General features: G+C 44.3%; 1 protein-coding gene across 1 annotated transcript in view; it reads right to left on the bottom strand.

Moving 5' to 3' along the window:
• Window positions 1–20,125, bottom strand: part of LOC144685219 (dual specificity testis-specific protein kinase 2) — a 106,036-nt gene that overhangs the window by 84,717 nt on the left and 1,194 nt on the right. The window lies entirely within an intron of this gene.

Below are 20,125 nucleotides of genomic sequence, written 5' to 3'. Positions count from 1 at the left end.
TCACACTCTCATCTGTCCCTGGGCCCTAGCATTGTGAAAACTACATGCTGGGGTTCCCCTTCAGTTGTCCAGTCGAGCTGACCTGCATCTTTGCCCATCCCCGATGACCCAACTCCCATGCAGCATCTCGAGATCGCCATCACGAGTTTCCGCATAGTTGCGACTAGCCCAGTCACGGTGGTAGTGACATTCTATCTGTGCTCTAACACCCTTTTTCCCCTCCCCCAGTCACCCACACCCTCTCCCCCATAATCATTGATGCACTAGGAATCACGCTCGACCTCCCCTCCGTCACCTTTCAATCCTCCCCCATCACCTTCAGTAACATCCAGGTTAAAGTAAAGGTCCCCTTCCTGTCCGAGAATCACACCTCCATAACTGTAGACTTGCCTGCCCTCATCCTTCTGATGCCCTAAATCCGAGTCACTTTCTACACCTCCACCAACAACCCTCGGCACCCCTTTGCACAACATCATCGCACCCTCATCCTCCCACCCTACTGGCTCCCACTGCCCCGTTTAACCCTCAGCATCCCCTCCAACCACAGTTGCCCTCAGTTTGCCTCCCTGGAATCCACTATTAACTCGTCCTGAGAACACCATCACACCTCTACATCCCCCCATGCCCCTTCAGACCTCTATAGCGCGCCCACCACATGCCACTCAGACCTGCACAAACACCTCTCCTCACCCAAAACCCAACATGGCCCTTCCCACCCTCCCGCTCTGTACCAGCTGACCCACTGAAAAACCCCCTCTGATTCTCTCTATTCCCCCAGAACCCCACCCAGGTCTGAACCCTCGCCTCAATTCTTCATTTCTCTTCTCCCACCTTTTGCCATCCCCTTCCAACACACAGGCCCTTGCCACCCAATAGTGCCCTCTGCAGCTCGAAGGCCCGACCCCTGCAAGAAGTTGCTGGTTGAAGGCCTGATCCCTGGGAGAAGTTGCTACACCGAGAACAATCACCTCCTGCTCCTGCTGCGCAGGGAAGATCCACATGGTTGATGCTCCACCCACCCAGTACTGCACATGGTGTTCCAGAGTCCGGTCACTGGAGGCCTCCATCTTGTCCTCATCTCCATGAGTTGCCTTCTTAAGTAAGTCCTGACTTTTACATGCCACGTTGCTCCAGATGTGTTTTGGACCAACGTGATTTCCCACTGACGTCACGGACAATCAGACGTGGGAGGGCGACTCCAGTCGGGCCTTCATCTGCATCCCACTAGTGGGATGCAAATCGGTTTCATGCTGCCATGGCAGGCAGGAGTGGAAGATCCAGCTGTCATTTTACGCCAGCATGAAACCGCTTTTTTGGACCTGCCGCAGCCTGCCATTAAACCCACCGCAGGGGCCACGGGTGAATTCCGCCCTACATTGTGACAGATAAATGTTTACATTGGAAATTTCCATTATAAATGTTTACATTGGCACATTCAAACTAAAAGTTGACATAAAGGTCAAAAATTATAATAGGAATTTAGACAAGAAATGCACTCCCCTTAAACAGTATACATTTTATCACATTTCCACTTCTCTTCAGCTCTGAAGAAGGATCATATGGACTCGAAGCATTAACTGTTTCTCTCTCCACGGATGCTGCTAGACCTGCTGAATTTTTCTGGCATTTTCTGTTTTTGTTTCAGATTTCCAGCATCCGCAGAATTTTGCTTTTATCTTAGCCTTTAATACTTAGTTACCCTGTAAACTCACCTATTTATTTTTTGGATTGTTTGTCCCATTGTGGCACTGGCTATTTTTTGCACCTGAAAATCGGTATTGAGAAGCAATGTACTAATGAAGTAACACAATCAGGAAATGAATTAAATGCATAGCAATGCCCAAATATCTTTGGCCAGGTACTCTGTATTCTGACATTAAATATGTACCTATACATACCTAAACATATGTACCTATACATATGTCTTTTGCATAAATGCAGAGCTGAAGAGAAGTGGAAATGTGATGAAATTTATACTGTTTAAGGGGGGTGGAGCAGGTGAAGCTGGATAGAAGGCCAGCGATAGGTGGGGACAAAGGAGAGATTGACAAAAATGTCAAGAACTAAAGGACAAAGAGAGTGCTAATGGTAGTGGTGAGGGCTAAAAAAGGTACTGACAGTGGCATAAAGGTAAGAAAGCTGAATATGATAATAGCAGAACAAGGATAGCATTGTGTGAAAGACCAGCATGGAACAAGTAACAGATGGCCATTTTGGGGATGGGGTGGGGGGAGGGGGCAGTGGTGGGGAAAAAAGAATAGAAAATGGGATAGAAGGGAAGATAAAAAAAGACGATAAAACCAGCGATAAATGAATAAAAATAAAAATAAAAGTGGATAAGAAATAAAAATGAATGGAGGAAAAAGGGAGATTAAAAAAGGGGTGAGGATAGAGGAAAGAGTTCATGGTCTGAAGTTGTTGAGCTCAATGTTAAGTCCGGAAGACTGTAAAGTGCCTAATCAGAAGATTAGGAAGACTGGAACATGGCAGCAGTCCAAGGACGGACGTGTGGGCATGAGAGCAGGGTGGTGTGTTGAAATCGCAGGAAGATCTGGGTCATGCTTGCGGACAGACCGGAGATTTTCCGCAAAGCGGTCACCAAGTCTGCATTTGGTCTCCCCAGTGTTGGGAGCAGCGAATGCAGTAGACCAAATTGAAGGAGGTGCAAGTGAAGCACAGCTTCACCTAAGAGGAGTGTTTGGGCCCTTGGACGGTGAGGCGGGAGGAGGTAAAGGGGCAGGTGTTGCAATTTTCAGTTCCCTGGATTCCCCTGATGACCTCCGTCATATGAACAATTTCCAGTTTTCTGGCCCTAATCGCCTCCTCTTCACCGTGGACGTCCAATCCCTCTACACCTCCGTCCCCCACCAGGATGGTCTGAGGGCTCTCCGCTTCTTCCTTGAACTGTGGTGGCCTAGTCAAATAGGGAACCCACTTAGTACTAAAAGGGTTAATGGAGAAATTGAATTAAATGCCTAGGCCTAAGAGAAAAATACTGCAACCTTGAAGAACAATACCATCTTGTCTGACCACTGTTGTAGGATGAGCCCTGAGACATTCTGTGTTGTTCTTTCTCAGGCCGAATGTAATCAAAGTTATGATAACCAAGTGCGTGGGCACCGCACCTGTTGTGGTGGGAATGGAAATTAACTAAAACATGGATTGGTCAGTTAACGTATGCAAATAAGCCGATTGAGATGTGCAAAATTTACTGATTGGTTGTAAAATGCTTTTAAGCAAGTGTTTGTGTATTCTGCTTTGAGACGGTACAATAACTCTCGCTGTATTGTTCTCCCTTGTGCACAAGTAATAAATGGGGTTTATACGTCAAAATGATGCCTTGGTGTGATTAATCTCCGACAGAACAGAGGCCCAAACAATCCCCATCCACCACCACTCTCCTCCACCTGGCTGAACTTGTTCTCTCACTGAACAATTTCTCCTTACACTTGTCTCACTTCCTCCAAATAAAAGGTGTGGCTATGGGTACCCACATGGGCCCCAGTTATGCCTGTCTCTTTATGGGGTATGTGGAACATTCCTGGTTCCAGTCCTACTCAGGCCCCCTCCCACAACTCTTTTTTCAGTACATCAATGACTGTTTCAATGTCGCTTCATGCTCTCGTCTAGAACTGGAAAAATTTATTAATTTTGCTGCCAATTTCCACCCCTCTATCACCTTCACAATCCATATTCGACACTTCCCTTCCCTTCCTTGACCTCTCTGTCTCCACTTCTGGTGATAGACTGTCCACCAATATTCATTACAAGCCCACTGACTCCCACACTACCTCAACTACAGCTACTCTCACCCTGCTTCCTTTAAGGACTCCATCCCATTCTCTCAGTTCCTTCGCCTCCATCGCATCTGTTCCAATGATGCCACTTTGCAAAACGGCGCTTCTGACCTGTCTTTCTCTTTCCTTAACCGAGGTTCCCCCCTCCCCCCTACCCCTCCGTGAGTGACAGGGCCCTCAACCGTGTCCGACCCATCTCCCACACCTCTGCCCTCACACCTTCCCCTCCCTCCCAGAACCATGAGAGTCCCCCTTGTCCTCATTTCTCACCCCACCAGCCTCCGCATTCAAAGGATCATCCTCCGCCATTTCCGCCAACTCCAGCATGATGCCACCACCAAACACATCTTCCCTTCACCCCCCAGGCGGCATTCCGCAGGGATCGTTCCCTCCGGGACACCCTGGTCCACTCCTCCATCACCCCCTACACCTCAACCCCCTCCCACGGCACCTTCCCATGCAATCGCAGAAGGTGCAACGCCTGCCCCTTTACTTCCCACCTCCTCAGCATCCGAGGGCCCAAACACTTCTTTCAAGTGAAGCAGTGCTTCACTTGCACTTCCCTTAATTTGGTCTACTGCATTCACTGCTCCCAATGCAGTTTCCTCTACATTGGAGAGATCAAACGCAGACTGGGTGACCGCTTTGCGGAACACCTTCAGTCTGTCCGCAAGCATGACCCAGACCTTCCTGTCGCTTGCCATTTCAACACACCACCCTGCTCTCATGCCCACATGTCCGTCCTTGGCCTGCTGCAATGTTCCAGTGAAGCTCAACGCAAACTGGAGGAACAGCACCTCATCTTCCGACTAGGCACTTTGCAGCCTTCCAGACTTAACATTAAGTTCAACAACTTCAGATCATGAACTTACCCCTTTTTGATCCCTTTTTTTCAAACATTTATTTTTGAATTTTTATATATTTTTTCCCACCTATTTTTATTATTATTTTTAAAATTTATTTCCATTCATTGTTTTATCGCCACCTTTTAGCCTATTTCGACCTTTTTTCCCCAAGCCATTTCCCCCCAATCCCACCCCCACTAGGGCCATCTGCCACTTGCTCATTCTGCTTTCTACTCTTAATGTCACCATTAGCACATCCTTTAGCCAGTATTACCACCATCAACACCCCTTCAACCTTTTGTTTAAGACATCTTTTGCAATCTCTTCTTTGCCTCCACCTATCACTGGCCTTCTATCAGGCTTCACCTGTCCCACCCACCCCCTTAAACAGTATATATTTCACCGCATTTTTACTTCTCTTTAGTTTTGAAGAAAAGTCATACGGACTCAAAACGTTAACTGTCTTTCTCTCCACAGATGCTGTCAGACCTGTTGTGTTTTTCCAGCAATTTTTGTTTTTGGTTCAGATTTCCAGCATCCACAGCATTTTGTTTTTATCATTTTTGTGTGAAGTTGTGTCTTATTTGCACAGATAACAAAATAAATCTTGTTGTCACTTACCTTCAGAATATTTTTCAAGTGTTCTCCAACAAGCATACCAGCTTACTTCTCCCTTCATTTGGAATCTCACTACCCTTCCAGGGTCATAGTGGTACTGTCACTGGACTAGTGTTCCAGAGACCCAGTGTAATGCTCTGGGGACCTGGGTTTGAATCCCGTCATGGCAGGTGGTGAAATCTGAATTCAATAAAAGCCTAGAATTTAAAGTCTACTGATGATCATGAACCAATTGTTGTAAGAACCTATGTGGTTCATTCATGTCCTTTAGAGAAGAAAATCTGCAGTCTCTCCCTGGTCTCGCCTACATGTGACTCCAGACCCACAGCAATGTGTTTGACTCTTTAAAAAAAATGCCCTCGGAACAAGGGCAATTAGGGATGAGCAATAAATGCTGGCTGAGCCAACAATGCCCACATCCCATGAACGAATTAAAAAAAAACTCTGAAGTATGTTTTAAATGTATTTCTTCTCCATCTTTTCATAACACAGTTTTGGTGTTTAATCACTTGGAGATTCAGGTTCTTTATTTTGAATTGAAAATGGCTTATGGAAAAATAACATTACCGGAATTAATTGTTCTTGGACAAGTAGCTGTCAAACTGGCTGGTTTTGCTAATAATCATTCCATTTTATCAAAAGAAGATCATGTTTTAGTATTGTCTCCATGGTAATCTACCTACAGTCTTTTGTAAAAAGTACATTTTCCCATCTTTTATACCTTTTAAATATCAAGGAGTAATTTATGAACTGCATTGTGTGGAGGCAATATTTTAAATTCAGAAAATATAACAACATGTATTTATATGATGCCTTTTATGCAATAATATGTTCCAAGGAACTTCACTGAAGAGATGGAAAGCAAAACTTGGCACCAAGCCGTATGTGGAGATATTAAGACACATGGCCCAAAGCTTGGTCAAAGGGACAGGATCTAAGGAGCATCTCAAAGGATGAAAGAGAGGCAGAGTGTTGGAGTAGTTTAAGAAATGAATTCCAGAGCAATGGTAGAGCAAATAAAATCGAGGATGCTCAAGAGGCCAGAATCAAAGAAGGGCAGATATCCTGGAGAGTCATGGAGCTGGAGGTGATTATAGAGACCGGGGGAAAGGGGAGGGCAGGGGGAGGGGGCATGGGTGTGAGGTCACGGAGGGATTTGAAAGCAAGGATAAAAAGTTTTAAATTGAGACATGGCTTAACCATTAGTCAAAGAGGGCCAGTAAGCACAAGGGTGACGGGTGAAGAGTTCATTGCAAATAAAGGAGCAGGCAGCAAAGTTTTGAATGACCTCAAGTTTATGGAAGGTGGAATTTAGGAGGCCAGCCAGGCATGCTTTGGAATAGTCAAGTATAAATGCAATAAAGGCATGGATGAGGGTTTCGGCATCAGATAAGCTGAGGCAGGGGTGGAGTTGGGCAATGCTACAGAGCTGGAAATAGACGATCATAGTGATGGTATGGTGTGTGGCTGGCAGCTTATGTTGGTGTCAAATATGACACTAAGGTTGTGAACAGTCTCATTCAGAATCAGACAGTTTCCAGAGAGAGGGATAGAGCTGGTGTCTATGGAACAGAGTTTGAAGCACAAATGGAAGACAACGACTTCAGTGCTTCCAATATTTAAATGGAGGAAATTTCTGCTCATCCAGCGCTAGATGTCAGACAATTAAAAGCGGAGGGGTCGAGAGAGGTGGTGATGAGACAGAGCTGGCATCATCAGTGTACATGTGGAAACTGATGCTGCTTCAGATAATGTGGCAAGCGACATCATGTAGATGAGATTTAGGGGACCAAGGATGAATCTTTAGGGGACACCAGAAGTAGTAGTCAGGAGTAGGAGCAGATGTTATTGCAGATGGTTCACTGGCTACAATGAGATAGATAAAAATGGAAGCAGGAAAAAGTGATTGATGTGATTTAAGAACAGGTACAATTTATAATCTCTACTGCAGCACAGAAAGTAATTTAGGACATTGCTGTTTTTTTCCCTCTTCCCATTTTCTCTCCTTTTCTGTAGGCACTTTGAGGTATGGATTCTCAGCTACTGGTCACCCTCTACCCATCCTTTATGTATGAATCTAGACAGTGAGTGAGATAGGATGATTGAACGTTGGGCTGCGAGGGACACGGGGCATCACTGTCAAATTTGATCCTTCTTTATCCAAAGACAATATGCCCTTTCTAGCAGGAGTCACTGGACAATGAACAAGTGCATAAACCATGGCCAATGATTGCCCTACACTAGCTTATAGACACTAAGGTCAGAATAGCATTCCCAGTACCAGTTCAGCTAACAGGTAACTCAGCACAGTGTAGGGATTAAACTCGGGCAAAAATTTCCAAACCCTTGCCTCATGGCGGGCCCTCAGAGAACGGACAATTAAATAAAAGGGCGGGAAATCGCAGGCACTGCACGTACAATTTCCAGATATATTGCCTGCTGCATGCCAAGCACCTGGCAAAAAAATCTAACTCTGTAGCTCAGTTCCAAACTCGGCGGTACATTTGTCAGCTGAGTCATTCGGGTGGGCTTTCACGTAAATTATGGACCAGTTCTTCCCACTCTAAGCACAAATAAGCTATCAGTTTCTTTACATCGCCGGATTACTATTTTTAGTTGATAGCCATTTTTGCCACAGGATGTGAGTGTGATTATAATTATCATCCCCGCAAATAATTTGCGCAGTTCTCATGTTCACACTGCAAAGTGCTGACTGCAAAACAGTACAGAGCAGAGACAGTGACCACTTAAATAGCCTCCATATTAATTTGGTTTATTCTGTAATAACAACCATTTAATAGAGTATAATTTAGTGCCAACTGAGCCATCATTTCAATTGTTTGCTGGCCTGAAAGCATTTTCTTAGAGCTCTGTGTTCTTTAAGTGATGTTGAACAACAACGTTTTAAAAAAATCATTATCACTGATTGATAAAAACAAAAAACTACTGTGGATGCTGGAAATCCAAAACAAAAACAAAAACAAAATTACCTGGAAAAACTCAGCAGGTCTGGCAGCATCGGCGGAGAAGAGTCGACGTTTCGAGTCCTCATGACCCTTCAGCAGAACTGAGTGAAGTTAGGAGAGGGGTGAAATATAATAAACCAGCTTATATTTCACCCCTCTCCTAACTTTACTCAGTTCTGCTGAAGGGTCATGAGGACTCGAAACGTCGACTCTTTTCTTCTCCGCCGATGCTGCCAGACCTGCTGAGTTTTTCCAGGTAATTTTGTTTTTGTTTTTGTATTATCACTGATTGATTGACTCAACTAAGCTCAGTCTGCTACCCTGCACAACCAATGTAAACGGAATAATGAAATCTGATTTGCAGATACTCCACCCTGTAAACACAGTCTCCATGTGGTGCAAATCAATTTAGCAAATTTTGACCTCCCTCTGTCACATTCTACCACTCAGTCTTCAAGATGTTAATTGTGCACAGGAAATTGAAATATTCCGCCACATTAGAGTGTTTTCTGCTTTCAGGTTTAATAAAGCTAATGTCCTTGCATGTGAAATCCAATCAGTGTTCAGCTATTTGTTAACTGTATACCAATTGGGGGTTAAAATTGTATTCAGGTAGTGGGCATTAATTGGGGATTCATCTTTGCTTATAGATACAGGAGCAATCTGAATGTGTGGTCATTGGTTTGGAGGTGAATGTCATGTAATGTGTGTCTCTAAATCAAAGTTGCACGTGTATAATGATGAGGCTCCAGTTCTATCCTTTACCACCTAGCTACCTAAGTTGAAATACCAACACAATCAAACACTGCTTTTATGCTATTAATACCTGAAAGTGGGACAATCTGGACCCATTCCGAGAATGGCAATTTTACTTCCTTGGGACTTTTTACCTTGGATATTTTTTTTCCCTCAGATCAGAACCAAACACTATTCCTATTCCTTTGAGCCAAAATGTGCCTTTGCCTGCCAAGCATCGAGGTAATTGTAATCAGTGCAAAGATTAAACAAAGCCTGATACGTTGGAGACGCCTGGCTAGTGACAACAAACTCTAAAAATTGCACCCATACAGTTAGAGCTGCCGTCCAAAAGTAGTTGCTTCTTATAGCTCCCAGTAGAGGTGTTACAGTGTATATATAGCGATTCACTCTGGGCATTGTGCTTCAGTTAATCACCCTTTGAGAGTACAATGGCAATTCCTAAGTATGTGGAGCTGAAAGACAGACTGCTGTGCAATTGTTTTACAGAAAAACGTAACTCCATTTGAATTATAGCATAGAAAGGTCGAGCACCATTCCATGACTGTGATTCTTTCTCAATTTCTGATGTTTTTTTTTGAACTGATGGCCATTGCATTTTCCACTTTGCCTCACAGGGCACACTTTCCAATAATAATATGACATGTTACACTTGCATCTATATGGTTAAAAAAAAACAGAAAAAAATTTTACCTGACTATTTTAAAAAATTGTTGCCAGTATATCACGTTCAAATCCTGAATTGGGCCAGATCTTGCTTGAGCAGAGCAACTGGCAGCTTGCACTATTAAGCGCACTGGCCGGAACTTTCCATCCCCATTGGCGTCGGGCATCATCGTGGGTGTGAGTGGACAATATGGCGAGAAGGCCAAAAACCAGTTCAACTGACGAGCTGAAATTCGAGGGGAACTCGGAGGTGAGTGCACAGTAACGTTGTGCAACTCTTGCAAGGGTCGCCTGTTTGACTTCAAGGCATTTAGGTGAGGGCACAGGCAAGTCACTTTTTCCCAGCTGGCTGACAGTGAGGTGCGGGGGCAAGGGCTGCACTGTGGTGGGGGTGAGTTGGTGGTGGGCGGGGGAGGGGGGGCAAGGCAGCACGGCCTGATGCAAGTTGATGGGACAAGGCAGCACGGTCTGATGGTAGTGCACAAGCACATGCGGGGCGGAGAGGGAAGCAGCCGCGCATTAGGGAAACCTTGTATAAAGTGACCATTCCTCTGCAGCCAAGACAGTTCAGGCGCAGCCACATTGACGTGCTTGGAGTTGGGTCTCTAGCTTATCTGCCCATTCAAGCAATGTAGAGGCATGAAAGTGCCACCAAATGCTCCTGAACTTTTCACCCCTCGGGCACAGACTGAAAACTAATGAGCATTTTAGTGGACTGCAGATCAGTTGGGTGACTGGGCATGTTGTACAATCTCCTTGCGAAAGCTGTCCATGGAGCAGTCACTGGCGGAGGCGCTCATAGCCCCTTGAAATGTCATCATTCAGGTTTGGACTAGTCTCCCCCATGGTTCAAGCTAACAGTGCAGCCTTGCAGTGTGGGTTAGGAGAATGCCTGTGCCTGAGCTGAGAGCGCAGCACGCAGTCCAATGGGCAAGGCTGCTGCCAATCGGTCAGGTTGAGTGGGGCGGAGATGGTGGGGTTTCGGGCAGCCATGCAGCACAATAAACTTTGGCCATCCAAGTGGTGGCCAGCACTCACTGGGATGTGTTAAGGGGCCTTCAGACTTAACCAGAAGAGGTTCTTTGTACATCCAAGCTAACCCACGTGCCTCTCTCTTTCATCCAGGAGCATGGAGCCTGGTGACCCAGCTGTATGCCTCATGGTTTACAGGAAGAGGAGATGAAGGAGAAGTGAGCAATGGAGGCACTTGGCTAGGCAGAGGGAGGAGCAGCACCCTCTGGAAGAAGGGGTGGCTGGGGCTCCTGTGCATGCCACTAAAGAGCCACAATGAGCTGTCACTGGTCGGCACCTAGCTAGACCCAGGGTCTATAGACAGTGCCTGTCATTCCTGCAGATTACGGAGAACCAGTGTCGCCAAAGACTGCGTATGTCTAGAGAACTAGTCACATTTCCAGCTACTGCAGGATTTGGCGCCACAGGGACACGGAGAGCATCCACTGCCAGTGGCTGTGAAAGTGAAAGCGGCGGTCAATTTCTACACCAGTGGGTCCTTTCAGGGCTCCACAAGTGAGCTCTGTGGGATCACACAAGCCTCCATACACAAATGCATCCAGGAGATCACGGATGCCATATTCGCGAAAGCAAGGAACTTTGTGCATTTCGCCCAGGATCAGGAAAGCCAGAAAGCAAGAGCACTGGGATTTGCACAATTTTCAGGTTTCCCACAGGCGCAGGGTGCCATCGACTGCACTCACATAGTGTTTAGATCTCCGTGGCAACCCATGGTCAACTATGACAATCATAAGGGCTTCCACTTGCTGAATGTTCAGCTGGTATGCGATCACCACAAATGCATCCTGCAGGTTTGCGCACGGTTTCCAGGGAGACTCCTACATTCTTAGTAGGCCTCAGATCCCTGACATCTTCCAGGTCTAGAGAGGCTGCAGGGTTGGCTCCTCGGGGACAAGGGCTATCCGTAGACGACATGGCTGATGACACCCGTATGGTGGCCTCAGAGTGAAGCAGAGAGAAGGTATAACAAGGCTCATGCTGCTGTTTGCACTTTTGGTGCAGCAAACCATCAGGATGCTGAAAATTAGTCCAGGCACTAGAACCTGTCTGGTGGAGACCTGCAATGCAGTCCACAGAGCTTGTCACACATTGTTGTTGCCTGCTGCACCCTTCACAACCTGGTGCGGCAACAGGGAGAGGAGTTAGCTGAGGAGGAGATGGAGGAGCTGCACGTCTCCTCCGATGAGGAGGACGTTGACAGGGATGAGGGTGGGGAAGTCATCGAAGGCGAGGATGACCATTGCACTGGTCAGACGAAGCAGGTGCGCTTGGGAGGCCCTCATAGCTGCTAGATTCATGGAGTATGATAACAACATGCAGTGAGACACCATAGATCATCACATTGCATCTGTGAACATTTGACTCCTGTCTGGCTGATGGCAGTGCACATACCCTCCATGATAAGGCTCCTATCATGGGCTCTGGAATAGGGGAAGTGACTCACAGCATGACTGCCTGGTGGATGTTGCACTGCTGGATCCTCACTTGATTGACCACCGCTGACCACACCGTCAGCACAGGTGCGGTCCAGATCGTCGCCAGCCAGCTATATGACTCTATTTTCAAAGTCCGTGAGAACCTTGATTTCAGGCATTGCTCCACCAGTCTGCAACCTCTCCCTTTTGTAGTGTGCCAACTTGTCCTGCATGAATACAGATGAAGAGAGTGTAAGCAGGACGTCTGCCAGGCCAAATGACAAGGATGCCTGGCATGTGTGGGTGGTGAGTGGTGGCATGGATGGGATGAGGACACAATGCGCAGGGTAAATGCAGGTGTGTGTGAGAAAGTGAATGGTGATGTCCCTTGAACTGGCAGTGAATGAGATCCCTGTGGATGTGTGATGGGATTGTGAGTGTGGGAGTTGAGTGTGATGAAAAGAGTGACTTACTCTGGTGGAACAGAGAAGATCATTCATCCTTTCGGCACTGGGAGGCTGTCTTCTTTTGCAGGGTGTTGGTGCTGACCACCACTGCCACCAGTTCCCATGCAGGATTGGTGACCTTGCTTGCTGGTCTTCTCCCAGAGTAGGGGGCAGAGGACTTCATGGCGGGCCTCCACTGCATCCAGTAGGTGCTCGACGGAGGCTTCACTAAATCTGGGGGCAGCATGTTTCCTCCCTTTGGCAACCCATCAGTTCCCAGCAGCTTCCTATCCCTTGAAGAGTGCTAACTCTTTGCAGGGGCAGCCTTTAAATATGACATCTGCTTTACTGAAGGCCTGAGGTGATGGCAGGGTGGATGAATCAGAGGCTGCCCCACTAGTGACCCAGCATGTTTACTGGGCATACATAATGAATGAGACAGGAATGGGACGATACAGTGTGAAAAGCCACCATTGCTGCCTTTTCTCACCCCCTATCGCACTTAGTGCAAATCTGGGACGATTCCGCCCACTGTTTCCTGTACCTTTCAGTTAGCATGTTTTTGCACTGTAGCTTTCTGGAATGTGAACGAGGGCAATGGGGTATCTGGGACCTTAATGAACCGTGGAATCTATAGTGTACCTTTTTAACCAATGTGATTTAAGGGTTGAGAAAGGAACAGAAACAACAGAGAAGGAGATAAATTAGAGTCAAATAAGGTGCACAAGGAGAAATAATGCGACAGGCAAAAAGAAAAACAAGACTGCTAAAATTTTAAAATTATAAATATCTAACAACAATTTATTACATGCACGAAGGAGATTGGGCCAGAATGGTTGATGGCATTGCACTTGGTTGATGGCATTGCATTAACAATTATCATATTGATAGAAAAGTGCTTGCACTTTTTGACACCAGACTTCATTTTCTGTGGAATGTTTAACAGGCAATGATTGTGCAAGTCCAGAAAATTCCTAAAAACCACAGGTAGGCTAAGGGTAAGATTTGATTGTGTTAAGCAAACAAGGAGCAGTGTCAATCAACCAGCCAGTTCTGGAAATTTGCATCATGTGCTGTTGACGTGCAATTATTTTTCCAGCAAAATCCAGTCTTTTATTTGAGATTGAGCTCCTTCTACTCAGTCAATCTGATGAAAATAATTTTCTTTTCAAAACGTTTTTCAGTAATACTCAGACATGGAGGCTGATTCTCCTGTTGTTCTCATCATTTGCTCACTGGTCAGCTTGTGACGAATAATGGCTTGATAAAATGGGTGGAGGCAGATTTACAGTTTGCATTCCTTTTGTACATGATGTGAATTTCTGGTGGATAAACAGGTAACATTGGAAATTTCCTACCTGAAACTGGCAAGAGCTTGCAAATCATGTGGTAACGACATGGAAGTGATGTAGTTACGGTTCACATAAATGGGTGTCCAGGGTTCTTGCTCATTGAGCAGTGTACAGTCAATTATAGTTTGCATTTATGCACAGCACATTTAATGTAATACATCACATCATGACCGTGTAATTTTAATTTTTATTCATTCGTGTGATGCGGGCTTCGTTGGCTGGGCCACCATTTATTGTCCATCCCTACTTGCCCTTGAGAAGGTGGTGATGAGCTGCCTTCTTGAACCGCTGCAGTCCATGTCGTATAGGTACACCCACAGTGCTGTTAGGAAGGGAGTTCCAGGATTTTGACCCAATGACAGTGAAGGAACGGTGATATCTTTCCAAGTCAGGATGGTGAGTGACTTGGAGGGGAACTTCCAGATGGTGGTATTCCCATCTATCAGCTGCCCTTGTCCTTCTAGATGGTAGTGGTCGTGGGTTTGGAAGGTGCTGTCTAAGGAGCCTTGGTAAATTCCTGCATTGCATCTGCAGTGCATCAATTGGAAATACATGGATGTAGAGTCAAAGATATTAGAAGGGTAACCAAAAACTATGGGCAAAGATGTGGATATTAGGGAGCGTCTTAAGGATTTCTGCTGCTATAGTGCAGCATAGAGCTGCAATGACCAGTGACAGTACCAGTCACTTATTACTCAGGTCTGCATCCACCTCCTTTAAAGAAAACTGCACTGCTGGTTTAACGTGATGATGCTATAGGATGTGACTTAGGGCAATCCTATTCATAAATCACAGTAAACGATACCACCTTCACTTTAACAGTTAGAAAATAGGTCAGTTTCTGGGCTGCTCCATTGCTGGCCTACATGTTCATTGCTAGCTCATGAGGTTTGCTTCCCTTTCACCTTGTGCCTTATCCTTTAATCCTCTGTCCCTGCAACCTTGACAAAAGTTACCACTTGATAAGATGCATTTTGATCCTTTTTGTAATTGTCACCCAATTGTGATGATTCCTTTTAACAGTCTCATTCTTTTAAATTTCACGTACACATAATTTTCTTCAGCAGCCACCCAATGCCCCCACAATTCCCAAAATTTGCACCTGGATTTGTAAACAACTGTGCTAATAGACTGATACAGAAATTTTTGAGTTCTATTAGTATTTGTCATTTCAGCAGAATTAGCACCAGCTCTTCAATATTTAGAAATAGTTGGAATAGGTGAAAAAATGCCCCCTGAAGTCTGAAACAGTAACAGCATGAACCGTTGACCACAAGTTCTGCTAAAGAGCTCCACATTCACTGCAAAGTAATACAGTTCTGGAAACATCATCACACCCAGAATAAGCTAGAATATTCCACCTGCAGGAAATATCATAATATCCACTCCCAATTTTCTCCCATCGCTCTTAAAGTTTGTGACTTTTGCTGAGCATACAACAGGGGTTTTGGGGTGGGTGGGGGGGGGTCATTTTCCATTATTAGCATCTCACACACACACATTCTCCGATAAAGATGTGAACCCTGGCTTTTATTTTTTCTCCCCTCTGTAGCCTGAGATGCTAGGTCCAATTAAAGTCCTTGCACTACCTTCTTAGAGATCAGCTAACTCAATGCAGATCAGAGTTTTAACCTGATCTCTAGTTTCCATGGGTCAGTCATATCCCACAAGCTGTTCACTGATTAAGCCATAGAAAAGCAATCTCTGCTCAGTTGGCCACCTAATTTAGTACTTAAAAAAAACATGTGAGGTTGACCTGTTTAATTTCCACCACTGCACCAGCAAATGTAATCTCTAAGGTATTACTGAAAACTCTAAATGAAATACCACACTGACAATGACTAGTGTGCTTTGTTTCCTCTAGCACAAGTCACCTGACATTAAAACTCCTTGCATTATCTTATCCTGAGCATGTATTAAAGATTAAAGTGAATGGTCCAGAAGGTGTTATGATGGCATGCGAATACAAAGTTAATTAACATGCTATTCTCTTGCCCAGTCTGTAATTAACTTTCTGCCCCATGCTTAGAAAACCTGCTACAACACACAGCTCTATATCAGCTCAAGATTCCTGTCTTGAAACTGTCCATGAATATCATCTGTGAGCTCATCCGCAGCAGTTTCTTTGCACCCTACTGCTTTCACATCGCTTTTGTTTGGTTTTGCTGAATACAGGGCCTGTTACCCAGCACACAGTGTTGTCTTTGTAATGGAGTTAGGCAATGTCAGCAGTAGAGAATTCTAAGAACGCTTTTCCCCAATCACCAACATCTTTCTCCTGATACTTTAAAAAGGAAATGCTTTGTACTGGTGATGCTCGTTCTTCAATAATCTTATATGAGGCGATTCAGAAAAGCCAATATTCTTTCCACCCAGTGTCCAGTGTTTTAAGGTTTCATTGCTTATGTTACATAGAAGATGCTATAAAGGTTTCTTGTTACACCCTTCATGTAATATTATTTCAAAAACTTTTTTCTCACTCAATTCACCTTCAATTCTCCATGCTCTATCCTATCTGTCAAATTCTAAATTGGCGAGACTAAATAAGTGATGATTGCAATATGTATCCATTAGAAAGTAATTTCAGCTCCACCTACAGCTTTATTTCAGACATAGTAGTGTCAATATTTCAGTGCATTGTTGCATACACAGTCACCAAATATTGCCTGAAATAAGTACATATATGCAGTTTGATAAGCATTTTCATTAAAAAAAAATCTGTTTACAACCTCCGAGATTTAAAGAACTTTCATTTGTAGATATATTTTTTGCGGAGAAAGTAAATAATTAGCTGCGTGTTGAACTTACTGGCAATACAATTTCTAAAATATACAAATGGCACAATTGATTGTTGTATCAGAAATAATAAAGGACAGATAACTTAGGTGTGGGTTGACAATACTGTTGTGGATGGGGAGAGATATATGGGATAATTTTCCCTTTTCCTCACCTCTCAGTTGACTGCAACAAGATGTATTTTTGAAAAGGCGTGCTTTAACCCCCTGAATGATGTGACTTTAAAGGACAGATGCAAAACAGGTTTTCTTGTAAGTGTAATTCAAAAGAAAGAATGAATGTTTATTTCTCACAATGATCAAAAGTAATTGCTACAACACTCACTCCTCACGCAATACTAGACACACACACAAGAACAGATGATTTATAAAGATGTAACATGCACTTAAATTACTTAAAGGATTAAAAAGGGTCACTTCAAATCAGTCCTCAAGATAGTAGTTGAAGTAATGCAGGCCTGAAACAGTTTCTCTTGGTGCACTGAAGAAAAATGATGGTCAGGTTTCTGATGATGAATTCACACTGGTTCACCCCAAACAACAGCAAGCGCCTGGCTTTTCAGTTGAAGTTGGTCAAGCCCCTGTAGTGAAGAACTATACTCTGGCAGGTAAAAGGAATAAGCCCCTCTTCTCTGCCTAAGGTGACATTTGAGGCAAGGTCCTCCCTTATGCTAGGCAAGAGATGGCTTCCCTCTAGCCTTCATATCCCAGACTGACCTGCTGGGCTGCCCTTGTATATTGGCTCTCTCTCCAGCCAGTTTCAATCACGTGATGACAGTATTTATGTATTCTATTGTGCACATAATGCATTGAAACTGATGTCATTGACACACATGGGAGAATGTTGGTTATCTCATCAACATTTCAGCTATGATTATCCTCCTGAATGACTTTATTTGTAATTCCATCTTCATGGGGCTGGCAGGTCTAGCAGCCATTGTCATTTTAAGTCTCATTGAAATGGTTAATCAGCACCTGGGGAAAACCATTTGCATTTTAAGTAGCCCCCACTAGGGCTATCTGAACCTTTATTATCACATTCCATATATAATATCACCAGCTTCAACACCTCTTTGTCCTTTTGTCTATGACATCTTTTGGTTATCTCCACCTATCACTGGCCCTCTATCCAGCTCTACTTGTCTCACCCCCCCCCCGCCCTTAAACCAGCTTATATTTCACCTCTTTTCTATTTTTCCTTAGTTCTGTTGAAGAGTCATACGGACTCGAAACGTTAACCGTGTTCCTCTCCGCAGATGCTGACAGACCTGCTGAATTTTTCCAGGTATTTGTTTTTGTTGTGCATTTTAAGTAACTTCCCAGGGGTATATTCAGACATGTCTGTCTCTGTATAGAAACCACAAAAGAATCAGTCGACTCCCTTGGAGTCCATTTTGTGAAGATACAGTGTCAATATTACATTGATTTTTCATAAGAAATAATGTCTGTCTCCCTACCAGCTTTATGGGCATATGATATTGATCTTATAAGTGTTAATATTATGCTATATTATATCACAGTATTGTCACTAGGTTGCTTTGCAGCAGTGTTGTAGTATAAATGTTGTGGTATTAGTGCTACTGTGACACTGATTACCACCCCAAGAGGCAGTTGTAAACACTCCAGGCACAACGTCATTGGCTGCCTGCCTAAACAGATGCTGTTATTGCTCCTGGACTCTGCAAGTCGCACTCTCTGGCCATGGGTGGGCTGAGCACTCACTCTGCTCAGATAGGACAGCAGTGTGGTCTTCATGTTATTGGCATATCAAGATTTATCTCTTGACAGCAAGGAAGATCTGCGACCACAAAATTAAGGACACAAGTGCTGCAACTTTCAATCAAGTTATACAATGAATTTTGCATTGCCATTGGTGCACTGAAATCCAGCCAACAATTTGAACAGGACAGATTCCACAGTACTAGGAGGTAATGCAGCTCTGCACAATGTAAGCTTGCCATTATTTTGCTAATCCCTACATCTGTCATTGATATCAATACAGGATATCTGACGGATTGAGTGAATATGATTTCACCTCTGTGATGTGCTTTCGAATCATCCTCTGGATTTACAGGGTTCTGGTCTCCGCTCTGACAGCTAATAAAGACCAAAATGAAACCAACGCTGAAACATATTCATTCAGTTCATAGTGAAGAAGCTGAGAACACAAAAGTGTCTTTGAATTCTATGCTAATTAGAACTACAACAATATCTCCCTAGAACAGTACATGGGGAATAGAAATGACACTGCAGTAGCAGAAGTTCTTTGTAAATTGTGTTGGGAATACATTGTTAAACTAATGTATAGTTTGGTGTGCAGCATACCCAACTGGCATCTGAAACATGTCCATCAGGAATTTGGAATGAGTGTTGGTTTATTTTCTGTGTACATTTGCATATTTAAAAAAAAAATCAGAGTTGCCATCAATCCAGTTTTACGGGTGTTTGGAAATGCCGTTTTAGAAATGCTGTTTCTTTGTAGCTGTGGAGTCATAACGTCTCCTGTGTTGCCTTGATATCAAACTAGCAGCAACAACATCTTGCATTTATTTAGCACTTTTAACATAGTAAAACATCCTGAGGCACTTCACAAAAGCACTGTCCAACAAAATTTGACACCAGCCATGTAAAATGTTATTAGGGAAGATGACCAAAAGCTTGGTCAAAGAGGTGTGTTTAAAAGGTGTGCTTTACAAGGGAAAAACAGGTAGAATGGTGGGGAGGTTTAGGGAGGGAATTCCAGGACTTAGGTCCTCAGAAGCTGAGGCCTGGCCACCAATGGTAGTGTGATTAAAACTGGCAGCCAGAAAAGAGACCAGAATTGGAAGGCCCAGATGTTTCAGAGGGTTGTAGGACTGGAGATTACAAAGATAAGGAGGGGTGATGCCATGATTGGATTTGAAAACAAGGAGGAGGACTTTAAAATCAAAGCTTTGCTCATTCAGGAGCCAAATACATGTCAGCGAGCACAGGGATAATGGCTGAATGGGACCTGATGTGGCCTAGGCTATGCTATGGTGGCAGAGTTTTGGTGATCTTAAGTTTGAGCAGAACAAAAACAGAATTACCTGGAAAAATTCAGCAGGTCTGGCAGCATCGGTGGAGAAGAAATCAGTTAACGTTTCGAGTCTTCACGACCCTTCGGTTCTGCCATTTCTGCCATTCTGCCATCTGCATTGTGTTCTGCCGAAGGGTCGTGAAGACTCGAAACGTTAACTGACTTCTTCTCCACCGATGCTGCCAGACCTGCTGAGTTTTTCCAGGTAATTCTGTTTTTGTTTTGGAATGCCAGCATCCGCAGTAGCTTTTAGCTTTTTGTTTTTATCTCTTAAGTTTGAGCAGGTTGGGAGTAATGAATCTAACCAGGAGAGCACTGGAATAGTCAAGTCTAGAACTAACAAAAGGCAGACATGAGGGTTTCAGCAGCAGATGAGCGG

This window comes from Cetorhinus maximus, chromosome 10 (genome assembly GCF_964194155.1).
Source record: "Cetorhinus maximus chromosome 10, sCetMax3.hap1.1, whole genome shotgun sequence".
NCBI classification, from domain to species: domain Eukaryota; kingdom Metazoa; phylum Chordata; class Chondrichthyes; order Lamniformes; family Cetorhinidae; genus Cetorhinus; species Cetorhinus maximus.
Note: the sequence above shows the minus strand (reverse complement) of the source record. Positions and strands in the feature narration are given on the sequence as shown.